The sequence below is a fragment of the Mytilus galloprovincialis genome, chromosome 11 (assembly GCF_965363235.1).
Source record: "Mytilus galloprovincialis chromosome 11, xbMytGall1.hap1.1, whole genome shotgun sequence".
In the NCBI taxonomy this organism is placed as follows: domain Eukaryota; kingdom Metazoa; phylum Mollusca; class Bivalvia; order Mytilida; family Mytilidae; genus Mytilus; species Mytilus galloprovincialis.
The window spans coordinates 59,521,770-59,535,291 of record NC_134848.1 but is presented as its reverse complement, the minus strand read 5'-3'; the positions used below and the strand labels follow the sequence as shown (position 1 = coordinate 59,535,291).

The 13,522-nt window shown below is 34.3% G+C and overlaps 1 protein-coding gene across 1 annotated transcript in view; it reads right to left on the bottom strand.

Annotated features, from left to right (window-relative positions):
• Positions 1–12,717, bottom strand: part of LOC143052492 (uncharacterized) — a 55,413-nt gene extending 42,696 nt beyond the window's left edge. Inside the window, exon 1 of the mRNA XM_076225538.1 lies at positions 12,648–12,717. The gene's annotated coding sequence lies outside the window, so the exon portion shown is untranslated. The remainder of the gene's footprint in view (positions 1–12,647) is intronic.
• Positions 12,718–13,522: the final 805 nt, after the last annotated feature.

Sequence of the window (13,522 nt, the reverse complement as noted above, 5' to 3'; positions counted from 1 at the left end):
GCGTACCCGCATGTGGGTACGAATAGTCAAATTGCCGTTCTAGGCTGCACGTACCCACATCCGGTTTTCTATTAAAATGCCATCGGATCGGGAATGAAATGTGAAATATATACGGAAATTATCGATAATATGGGGATTTCGTGTAGAAAGAGTGAAGAGTATGAAAAATAACATTTTCAAATTGTATTTATTAAATAATGATACATAATAAACATTGCTAAATTAAATGCACAATGATGTAAAATGAAACTGTACAGTCCCTGTAAAAGAAAAACATGATAGAAATTAATACTATTATAAAATTTAAATGAAAATTTAAAGAATAACAGTTTAATAATTTAAAAATATACCCATATGATATTTTAAAATAATCTTTTAGTAAAATGTAAAACAGAAACTGAAATTTTAAAAATATATAAAACTACTAAAATTAAAGCTTGAGTTTATAAAAATTAAAGAAGCAAGTAATAAATCAATTTAAACCAATTATAAAAGATTCATGTAACCATGGAAGTAATATTGAATATATTACTTCCATGATGTAACTGACTAGTCAAGATTTCGAACAAATTTTACAAATACCTTGTATTCGGCCTTTTTCCTGTCGAATTTGTTTGGAATTTTTTCCCACCATGAATGCAGGAAAAATTATTCTGTTATACTTTAAATCTTCTTTAATTTTTGTGCTCCCGGTTCTTCTTTTCTCTGTGGCTGCTATAGACTGCGAATTTCTTTTATACAATTGTATGAAATTTAACGCCTGATAGTTCTGTACAAATCTTTCTAATTCATTATAAGTCTGAAATGTCTTCCCCACAGCTATAATATCACTCTCTTCCATTTTAAGAATATTTACTAACTGAGAAAAAAAACTGTTCACTTGCCTATATATATATGTGTATATTTATAAAAATTCTGGGTAGTTTTAATCAATTTATTCACTAATTGCAACAAATTCCGTATATATTTCACGTTTCATTCCCGATCCGACGGCATTTTATTATAAAACCGAATGTGGGTACGTGCAGCCTAGAAAGGCAATTTGACTATTCGTACCCACATGCGGGTACGCGCAGACACTGCCAATTATAAATGCATTGAACAGAAAGGAGAAATTTGTAATGAAAGGTTTAGTTTTTATATTTATCACTTTTGATTTGATATTAAATAGAAATAACTTATTAATATGGACGAGTTTGAAAAATCATGAGAGCGCCCTCTACAATATCAATAACAAAGATGGCGGAATGTAAACAAACAACCTCGCCGCGAATATTGAACTTGTTCTCTTATTTCTTGCTAATTGTACTATTTAATGCGCATCCCTACTGGAAGGTCCAATTGTTGAGAATAAAAGCGCGGACTATACAAGACTTCCTATGGACAGTCAACATTTTTGTTGTACTAAATAAAATAAAGTATGTAAACTGGTTCTCGTCCGAGGCTAACACACTTTGTTCTAGTGTAGCGGAATACAAGCAGATACCAGTTAGTTTGTAAAATAGTAAATATGAAACCAAGTGCGGTAGGCGGAGGCAATAATCGACTTCCTGTTGTTCTGGTCAATAGTAATGGAAGAATGCCGCTGACGCGTCATTTTCCAAAAATCAAAAAAATCGTTCCTCTCCCCAATGTCATGTAGCCCTCGGACTTTGTTTACTTTGAAAGTTGTTGACTTACAAATTAAAGTATTGCATGTTGGTGTTTGAATCATCTACAGCAAACATAATTATGTTTAGGCAGCAACCATTTGATTTTCTGGGGGGGGGGGGGGCTTTGGGTTTTTTTTCTGTGCAGACTTTTTTTTTCGCCTTCGGGGAAGAGGAATCTATTTTTTAGCGACAAACCGAAAACAATTTTTTTCTTTCAATGTTGGCATAACATAAAGTGGCAGCTGAGGGTGAAACAAACAAATTTTTTTTCTCAGGGTCCAAAACAAATTATTTTTTTTCACCAAATCCTGGAAACAAACTTTTTTTTCCAAAAAAAACCAAAGCCCCCCCCCCCCCCCCCCCGCCAACCCCCCCCAAAAATCAAATGGTTACTGCCTTAAATTTGACAAATACCATTTTTTAATTAGTGCACAATCTTTGAGAATGATTTAAATAACCAGTGAAGGATATCCCTGCTTCTGTGTAGTGTGGCATTCCAACAATGACGTCACTATATTAAAAAATATAATATAGGTTGGATTTATTCATACTGATTTTTAATTTCCAGATTGTCAAAGAAATGTAAATAAGGTTACAAAGGAGAGCTCAATATTTGATAATTTCTAGAGAAACAGAAGGGAAATGTGTAAAAAAGTGTTTAAAGTCAATCTATTCATTTGTGTCTCCCCATCTAATCAATCTCAGAAAGATTTGTTGGGGGGTTTTCCACACTATAAAAACAAAATGAATGATGTGACATAATGTCACTCTGGTCAACCCCATAGAGGATTGACGGCTTGAAGCCGTCTTTCCCCTAAAAAATAGACTTTTGTTTTGGGTGAAATATAATGCATAACAATAACATCATTTTCTAGCATAATTAACAAGAAGAACGAAACTCAAATGTTAATATTCATTGATTTACCTGTTTAAACATCTCGACTGCAATCATAAGAAAGCATGTGATTAACCATTTAAAAATAGCGTTATGAAATTGGAAACTATAGTAACACCACTGTTTTTACACCTGCAACAGAAATACTTACAGTTCCCGGCAATTTCTTCTGACTTTTCCGTTTTATTCATTGTAATTTTAAAGCAAAAATTACGAATTTGCCGGTGACGATTATTTATAAATCAGTCAGCGTTATGCACTTCGGAAGCGAAAAGTAACGCGAGAAACGACACAAAAATACGGTTGTATAATCTTTGAAATTTGTTAATTTCAATTTTTTTTCTAGGAAAGAGTAGCATACACTTGTATGGAATCCATGACAAGTCGCCCCACTGGCAAGTCGCCCCACTTTTTCACCAACTCGCCCCACTTTAAAAAAAAACGCCCCAACCTGGATCACCAACTCGCCCCACTTTTTAAAAAATCGCCCTACTTGTGAAATGTGTTAAATCCCGTTAATATTACTCCTGATTATATTATTAACCAGGATGAATGTAGTAATGCCAACTCGCCCCACTTATGGAAAAAGATGTTATCCCGATGTATATAAGTTAAATTCCGTAAATATTACTCCTGCCAACTCGCCCCACTTATGGAAAAAGATGTTATCCCGTTGTATATAAGTTAAATTCCGTAAATATTACTCATGCCAACTCGCCCCACTTATTTGCTATCCCATTGAAAACCTTATAGAAACTTCTTATATTATTCCTTTTTTTTAATATAGCAGTACGAAGTGAGTATTAATATTTCGGTAACGTGAATGTCAACTAGCCCCACTTATGAATAGTATAAGTATGAATAGAGTTAAAGGCTACAAACTAGCCCCACTTACGAATAAAATAATTAAACTGAAATGTGTGTTGGCTTTCCAATTGGTCCCACTTATGAGAATGTTTGAAAGGCTTCCTTTTTTTGTTGTTCTTTTTGTTCTTTTCTTCTGCATAGTTGAAATAAAACAGATAAAAGGTTAGGAACAGCATTTTTGTGACGTGTTTGTCATGGTAATATATGCAATTTTCTATAAAATAAGTCAAGAATCATGTGTGTTTACATAATTTTATTCTCAGATGTTTGCACATCTACATAAGTATGCATAACAATAACATTTTAAACAAACATTCATTAGATCAATTATGACAAGCACTGGCATGATAACATCAAAGAAGTACTAGATTAAGTGTCAGCACTAGAAACATGAGAAACAAGAACATGAAGACATGAATACATGAATTGTCATTTGAAAGTTCAATAGCTGTCTGCTTCCACGACTGGACCGTTGACCCGACCACACTGGCGTAGTAGTCTGGTTGTTGATATGGAGCCTGCAATATACTGTTCCCACATGTTGAAAAGAATGGCCTCGGACACTAGCTTAATCTGGATTGGTAGTAGTTGCGCTTCTTCGTTCAGTCTCTTGATGAGTTTGGTTCTTGTTGGTTGGTTGAATACGCACCACGTTGCTATTTGGTAGAATGCGCTGGTGATCCATGTCTTGCGGACATAACTGGTAAACTTCTTAAGTGCTGGGTCAGTAACACGGCTGGTTAGCTCTCTACATGTTGGCTCAATGTGACTAGCAGGTAACAATGGTAAGGCCATGATGTTACGGCAGAAAGAGAATACATCATTTCAATTGTTATGCAAATAACTAATCTTAAAAAAATACAGTTATTCTTCAATAATACGAAAATTATTTTTAAGTGGGGCGAGTTTTTATATTTAATTTTATATCTAAATATTACCGTTTTCCATTAAGTGGGGCGAGTTGGCAGGAGTAATATTAAACATGATTTAACCAATTTCACATGTGGGGCGATTTTTTAAAAAGTGGGGCGAGTTGGTGATCCAGGTTGGTGCGTTTTTTTTAAAGTGGGGCGAGTTGGTGAAAAAGTGGGGCGACTAGGTGTGGGGCGACTTGCCAGTGGGGCGACTTGTCCTGCTTCCCTTGTATGTTGATAAAAATGTAACATATAACCGGGCGGGGACCTTTAGATATTATTATCCTCGGGTTCTAACCAGTTTCCTGGGATTTGAAGAGCAATTCCAAAGTTCTAAAGTCAATAAACAGTTAACACTATCACTATCAAATATGAAATAAATACTATACAACATAAAACGAATTTCAACACCTATCAACCTAACCCCGAAACCTGTTTAAAGCCCTTTCAGTCTGATACTTTTTCTAAAACCAACCGTTTGAAACTTCGGTTTGAATCCTAAATGTATGAAACCAGTCTGAAACCTAAATGTATGGAACCGGTCTGAAACCTAAATGTACGAAACTAGTCAGACGGTTTGGAACTGGTTGAAACCTAAATGTTAGAAACGGGTCAGACGTTTTGGAACTATTGTCTGAAACCTAAATGTTTGAAAAAGGACAGATGGTTTGGAACTGGTCTGAAAACGAAATGTTTGAAACGAATGTATGAAAACTATTTCAACTGTTGGACGTATGAAACTTTATTAAAATATACCAGGATATTTATAAAACTGTTGAAACAGGGTAGCACTAAGATATGGTTTAACAGCAAATACTCACTGTAATAGTGAGAGATGTGGAACGCAAAATCTTAGCACTGACCCTGTTTATACAACTTCCACGGAACCCAAACTATCTATTTCTTCTCAGCAGGTTTCAAACGGGGTCGCCCGATATTCCGACACCCCGTTAGTCCGACACCCCATTAGTCCGACACCTCATTAGTCCGACACCCCATTGGTCCGACACCCCAATAGTCCGACACACCAATAGTCCGACAAAGCACGGTAAATAACCGCCGAAATATAAAGGTCAGGGAATAATTGCAAACAGTATAAAGAATAGAGAAAATTGCATATCAATTAAAGAATATCTATATGAACGACCCCTTCCCAAGTCCCTACACTCCTTCGTAGAATCTTGATATTTGAACTATTATTGCTTATGTGTATATCACAGAAACAGATAATATCATGTCACCTGTTTGATATTACCATTGAAAAAGTACCATAACTACGTCCATATAAGAAAACCCAAGGTCCTTGCAAGTTTTGGTAAACTAATTTAAGATATGTTCTATTATGGGAACACATTTTACTAAAAAATAAATGTCATTAGCAGTCTCTCATCATAATGAATCGTGTAAACGTGATAAGGTCTAGGATACAGTCAAAACTGGAAAAACTGTCATTTTACCATAAAGAGGGACTATTGATTCCAACCATTACTATTTCGATTCATATATATACAGTACACGAACTTAATTACCGAACACTGAGAGCCATGGCGAGTGTGTTTAAGTTTATAACATCTATAGTGATACTGTCCAATCGGTTATCATATTTCTATACAAAGAAAACTTGATTAAGGTTAAAACTTCGATATAAATGGATGACATGTGCTGTCAGGATGAACATGAACTGAATAGTCATGAAACATTTGCCACTGGACAGTAGACAAAAATTAACTACCGATCATGTATTCAAACCGTCATGTCCATGAATGATGACATAAGCAACAATATTTGTAAAATTTTTTGCATATTCATAAAGCAGCAAACTTTCTGTAATTATATTTTAGTTATTTTCATTTGTGTTCTTTGTTGCATCTTTAAAAACACTACTTATCCGTTGTCTTTCAAACAAACCAGACAAACATGTGACATGAAAATAAATATAGCTACAAACTCCACTTCTCTTGACATTGACACTGTACAGGAAACTACTTGTTTTCATTATTTCTTTTTACCAGTACAGTTTTGGCTGATTCTTTATGGAGAACGCACCAAACTTTACAAAGTTCTGTTTGGTTCACCTCTATTTTAAGTGTTTAATGTATTTGCTTTAAATAATTCACTCTTCAATAATACACCACACCAAATCAACTTCGCATCTTACATGTACAAACTTTTATTCAGTAAAGCCTAATTGGAGCCTTAACTTTCTTATTTCCCTCCTTTGGGAGAAACACAAAGTAGCGTATCGCCATGTTAGTTATTTGACAAAACTTCAAAATGTACATTTAGTTTTACCAAATGGTCGCTACTCGGCACCTTAGTCAGATTTTCTGTATTTGGTTTGAGTAAATATATGCCATTATTTTCACTATTACCAACCAACCTTGATATTCCTAAGTTGCATTACCTGTCCTCAGTCATTTGATGGACAAGATCAATGAGTTTTGATATCAATTGAAAATTAAGGTGAAAATAGAATTATGATCACTTTGGCAAGTTTTGCCTTTTTCCAACTAGCAGTAAACCTTTGGTGCATGGGACGTCCGTTTGATTGGTCGAGGTCTATAATTTTCCACAAATGTCAGAGAGGTGACGTTTTATCCGATATCTCGTGTAGAGAGAGTACCACGATCTCTGCAGGTTAAAAACATTGCAACAATGAGGGGTCGACGGTAGCCTTTTGTCTGAGCCTGTTGCAAGGTAAATGTGTGTCCCTATTAAATATACGTTTATCATCCAGCAGCACTCCAAGTTTCATGGACCTTTTTTCACCCCTGATGGTATCTATTACAGTACCTACCTGTTGTATTTATTGTTAAATTGTTTTCGCATGTAATATTTGTCACTGTGCATTAAGCAAAATTATAATATTGTAAGTACTTCATGAATTATGTTATTATAATTATGAGGACTCTCAGGTGGATTAGTTTTAACTAATGATATTATTATCTTGAAATGAAGGTAATGTATTTCTTCGTTCATTTTTTCCTAATGTGCTTTGTCTATTATATGCCTTTTCATCTCATCTGGCCCAGCATTTGGCGTTTTTCGACTGTCGTCGTCCGTTAACTTTAACAAAAACCTTCTCCTCTGAACCTACTGGGCCAAATTTCAAATTCAACCAAATTTGGCCACAATCATCATTTAGATATCAGCTAGTTTAAAACATGTGTCCGATGAACCGGCCAAACAAAGCAGTGGCTGGCATGGTTATAAATAGAACATAGGGGTAAAATGTAGATTCTGGAATATATCTCTCTAAATCCAAAGTAATAAGAGCAAATCTGAAATGGGTATAAATTGTTTTCTAGATCAAGATCTATTTGCCCTGAAATTTTCAGACAAGTACAACCTGTTGTCGGGTTGTTGTAACTGAAATTTGTAAATTTTCAGGAAATTTTGCAGTTTTAGGTTATGATCTTAAATGTTATGATAGATAGAGCTAAACTGTACGATCTACAAAGTCAAACATGACCAAAATGGTCAATTGACTCATTGATTTTTCTTCTCCTCTGAAGCTACTGAGAAAAATTTAACCAAACTTTGCCACAATCAGCATTATAGTATCTAGTTTTAGAAATGTGTTTGGTGACCATGCCATCCAACCAACATATAAATAGCAGACATGGCTAAAAATATAACAAAGGGGGGAAATGCAGTTTTTGACTTATATTTCTGAAACTAAAGCAAAAGAATAACGGTTGCATTGTTTCATGCATCAATTATAAATAAAAATATCAGTAAAGCGACACAGGTTCCTTGTTACATGCTTGTTGTTGTAGAGATTAAAACACAATTTGACTATTGTACCCCTATTTTTGACATTTTTACCTATTATGTTTGTTTTAATTTGTTCAAATATTGTTGTCAATATAGTGGAATTTTACACGACTATCATGCAAGAGAGAGGTTCAGAGAATATGTCCATTATGTAATGAGGGAATAGGGATGAGTTTCATATATTGTTCATCTGTAAAAATGCTGATGCAACTGATCTTAAATCAATGTGTATACCATATTATTATGTTATGAATCCAAGCAAGAACAAAACTGGCTTGCTGCCTATATGTAACGTACAGGTTCAAAGGAAATTATAAATTTTTGTGAAAAAATTATGAAATACTTTAAATGATTATACCAATTATCCTTTATAATATAATATGTATTTATGTTTCGTCTGTTCTGTTTTGATATGTATTATATTGACCTCTTGTACACCTGTATGAGTCTGAGGTTATGAATAAAATCTTGAAAATATATCTATAAACCCAGATTTAAACTACAGTTTATAAGGAAATGCTTCTACCAAGTCAGGAATATGGCAGTTGTTATCCATTAATTTGATGAGTTTGGGCTTTTGATTTTTCCATTTGACTAAAGACTTTCCGTTTTCTTCAGAGTTTGGTATTTCCTAATTTTACTTTTTATTAAATGATATTGTTCAATTATACCTGTGTCGGACTAATGCGGTGTCGGACTATTGGGGTGTCGGACTAATGGGGTGTCGGACTAACGGGGTGTCGGACCAATGGGGTGTCGGACTAATGGGGTGTCGGAATAACGGGGCTGCCCCTTTCAAACACTCTACTTTGTTTGACTAAGGGAGCTACCATTTGATTTTTATGGGGGGGCTAGGATGAAATTTGAAAAAATAGGCAGGACAGGAGTTTTGAGTAAAAAAAAAAGGCAGGATGAGACACTTGCAAAAAAAAAAGTCAGGATAAACTAAAAAAAAACCAGGACCGGATTGAGTGAAAAATAACAAGAGGCTCTCAAGGCTCTCAAGAGCCTGTGTCGCTCACCTGTTACTGTATTTACTGATGTTGGTCATCTTGGTTGGTAGGTGGGGTCATTAGACACTTTTTTTTAAATAGATACCATAGTAATGAATGTGGCCACGTTTAGTTTATTTTGGCCCATAGTTTTAGAAAAGAAGATTTTTGTACAAGTTACAAAAATGACGAAAAGTTGTTCAAAATTGACTATAAAGGGCAATAACTCCTTAAGGGGTACTCTCACAATTTTTATCATGCTGACTTATTTGTAGATCCTACTTTGCTGAACAAAATTGCTGTTTATAGTTTATCTCTATCTATAATAGTATTCAAGATAATAACCAAAAACTGCAAAATTTCCTTAAAATTACCAATTTTAGGGCAGCAACCCAACAACGAGTTGTCAGATTCATCTGAAAATTTGCAAGGGGATATATCTTATTCTGATGGACATTTAAATCTTGAAAGGTTTGCCCTAAATGTCTTAGTTTTAAAGATATAAATCAAAAACTGCATTTTACCACTATGTTCTAATTTTAGCCATGTCAGCCATTTTGTTTGTTAGGCAGTGTCATCGGACACATTTTTTAAACTATATACGACAATGATAATTATGGCCAAGTTTGATTTAATTTGGCCATGTAGTTTCAGAGAAGAAGATTTTTGTACAAGTTACAAAAACGGACGAAAATTTGTTAAAAATTGACTATAAAGGGCAATAACTCCTTAAGGGGTTGACTGACAATTTCAGTCTTGTTGACTTATTTGTAGATTTTACTTTGCTGAACATTATTGCTGTTTACAATTTATCTCTATCTATAATAGTAATCAAGATAATAACCAAAAACTGCAAAATTTCCTTAAAATAACCAATTCAGGGGCAGCAACCTAACAACGGGTTGTCTGATTCATCTGAAAATTTCAGGGCAGATAGATCTTTACCTGATCAACAATTTTATCCCCTGTCAGATTTGCTCTAAATGTTTTGGTTTCAAAGATATAAGCCAAAATATACATTTTACCCCTGTGTTCTATTTTTAGCCATGGCGGCCATCTTGGTTGGATGGCCAGGTCACCGGACACATTTTTTGAACTAGATACCCCAAGGATGATTGTGGACAAGTTTGGTTAAATTTAGACCAGTAGTTTCAGAGGAAATTTTTGTAAAAGTTTACGGACGACGGACGACAAGTGATGAGAAAAGCTCACTTGACCTTTCAGGTCAGGTGAGCTAAAAAGGCAGGACAGAGATTACAACTAAAAAAAAATGCAGGACAAAATTTTTCATCCTAGTCCCCCCATAAAAATCAAATGGTAGCTCCCTAATCCTGCTACTAGTCCTTAAATATTATCGGTCCAACCTTTCTATTCTTCTTCTTTCAACGTCTCGGATACGAATGACAATTTACACTGAAAGCTACCCACTATTTATACTTCTAACGCGGACCTCGAAGAAAGCACCCTAGCAACAACTGTACAGGTAAAGCGTCTGATAGCAACCAAGGACATGAAGGATAAAGGGATGATTTTAGATGTAGTTTTCAATGATAAAAAGATTAAATGGGAAACTCATATAAATAGATTACGGAAAAAATATAACTGTAGAAATATTATAGAGGTTACCACTGGGAAAATATATCTGTGATATATATCAAATCAAATATATTTTATTGTCAATTAAAGACACCAATTACAGGCAGAATAATCACAAGTTAAATTTGGTGCAATGATTACAAAATGATTACAATTATTTGAACATTTTGAATACATTTTTTACAATCAAATCAATGATTACAACGAAAAGACAAGAAACACACAATGTGTATTTATAAACTGTATTGTGTTTCAACTTTGACAATTTATACGGTGATCCTAAAAAATATAGGAAACTGAATTTCAATATTCTGGGTTTTCCCCTGGTGCTTTCATGATAGGAATAGAAATCATTGTGTCTACTACTAATTTAACGTCCCCATTTGGAATGAAAATAAACTTTTTTAAGTCAGTGCTTCCATGATGAAACAGGTTTAAAATGTATTGAAATATCGTATGGCAATCTGTACATCTGTTAACATTTGTGTACTTTTACAAAAAAAAATCCTGCGATTTCAATTGTGGTGTTTGAGCCCTAAATAGATTATCCAGTTCTTTTAAATAAAGTGTGTATGGTGTATTGTGAATGAATATTAATATTTAACGTAATCAAGTTTAACAGTTACCTTTTTTATGATTATTTATCAGGGATAAGATTTTTGATTTATATGAGATATTCTGATTGATAGATGTACGAAAAAAACGTAAAAAAAATTCTCGAAAGAATGCCACATTTTACATGAAAATGACGAACTAGATAATTAGTAAACACGTTAAATAAGTTGGTTTTATAGTACTAACAAGCTTATGATCCTGTATCATTTTTTTACATCCGTTTTAAGTATACTTTTAAAGCATTTTATTCAGTTTGCTTCATTCCCGCCAAAATCGCCCTTTTGACGCCTCCTATTGACATTGTCAGTGCCCCCCGAGTATTGTGACGTTACCATGGACCTTTGACGTTCTACACAAATCAACAAGATTTGTGTGTAGAAGCCATAAATGTCCCTTTGGCAGCCAGAGGGTTAAGTAATGGGGACATATACAAGTATTAATTATAGTCAAGGTTTCCACAATAACCCAGTATTGCATTGATGGTGTCATAAGAATTCTTTATAGCTTTGTGTCACAGTTACAGTATAGGGAAAACGGTATTAATACATTTTCCCAGCATTAGGTTGGCCTTTTGTGTACCCAAGACAGGTAAAGGAAGTCAACTTAGGAGCGCTGTGATTGGATGTAAGGGTACAATATATTTTTTTATTTATCTATGAATTACTGCAGTGTGTAAATTTACAATATAAATTTTAAAACCTATTGAAATATTTTCTAGAGAATTATTCGAAAAGGCTTCTAAAATTTCATAAATTTGGTGCAAAATGACGGTGGGCATGGATAACATAACCTTAAACAAGCTCTGTTGGAAATTGGCCGTTTCAGAATCTAAATCATCATGGGTAATTTCATTGTTCGTACCCCAAAATGAAAATAACGTCACGTCATTGGTTAAATTTCCATTGTTTATGGCATTTTTAACCAATAAGGACGTTTTGGTGTACCTTACCTTACCTCTGTATCTTTACCCCCTTCAATGGAGAACCACACAGTTTCTGTGTGTTGAACAGGTGTACACTTTTGAAATATTACACAGGATGCATTAGATTCTGAAACGGCGAATTGGTCATGATACTATTTGGCTTCAATTTTTAGAATACAGTACTAACAGCACACATAACTGTTTTATCCAGGTTTTTATTATAAAAACTGGTAAATTTTATAGAAAGTGTTAGAATTGTCGCCTATGGCATGTATGGCAGAATAAATAGTACCGTTTTCCCTATAAGTATTGTGATGTACAGTCAAGCAAACTGCCTTATATATTGCTTTGCTAATTTTAAAGCTAAATTGCAGTACTTATTCATAAGTTTGTCGAATGCAAATACCCAATATTTACTTATGAGGTTTCAACTGCTTGCCTGTGTCGATGAACTTTCCTGCAGCCGATAATAATACAAGAACGACAACTCTATTGAGTAGGTATACACCGAAAACTAGTTCGGATTAACAATGGAAAATATCCGTATTGATAAGCTATTTGATCAGATGTCTGAACAATGGAAAATATCCGTATTAATAAGCTATTTGATCAGATGTATCAACAAATCGGCACTAAAGTACATCCACCGATTGAAGGTGTTCTTGAAGGCTATAATATCGATAGTCCCTCTAATAGAAGAATTGATGAGATATTGTATGAATCACAAAAAATGGCCAAACTTTTAAGCTTAGAATTAAGAAAAAATGGAAAAGAGAAATGGATCGGGTTTTCTTTCAGTAACATAATGTTTTACTTGAAAACTTGTGCGATTATGTTTTATTTTGTAAGAGTATCTTTAAATCATATTTGTTTTACTGTTAGTTCAAGCTATGTTGTATCCAGACCTTCGAATTCTTTCTTTAATGCAACTTGAAGATTTTTTCACAAATATTTTAGCATTCTCCCTTACAGAACTGAAATGTTTGCAGCAGATCTGCTGCAAACTTGCTGCAGGTCTGCTGTAAACAAAATGCTTGCAGGAACCCTTTGAATAATGTTTGCAGATGTTCGCAGCTAGCTGCAAACCTCCTGCAAACATTGCAGCTTTTTGCTGCAAGCTTGCGGCAAGCTTGCAGAAACAAATATGTTTGCAGTAAGATTGCAGGAAAAACTAAAATATAAGGGATGTTCGCAGCTAGATTGCAGGAATCTTTGACAATTTTATATATGTTTGCAAGAGCATTGCAAGAAACTACATAAAACGACTGAGCATGCCTATTGGTAACTTCCTG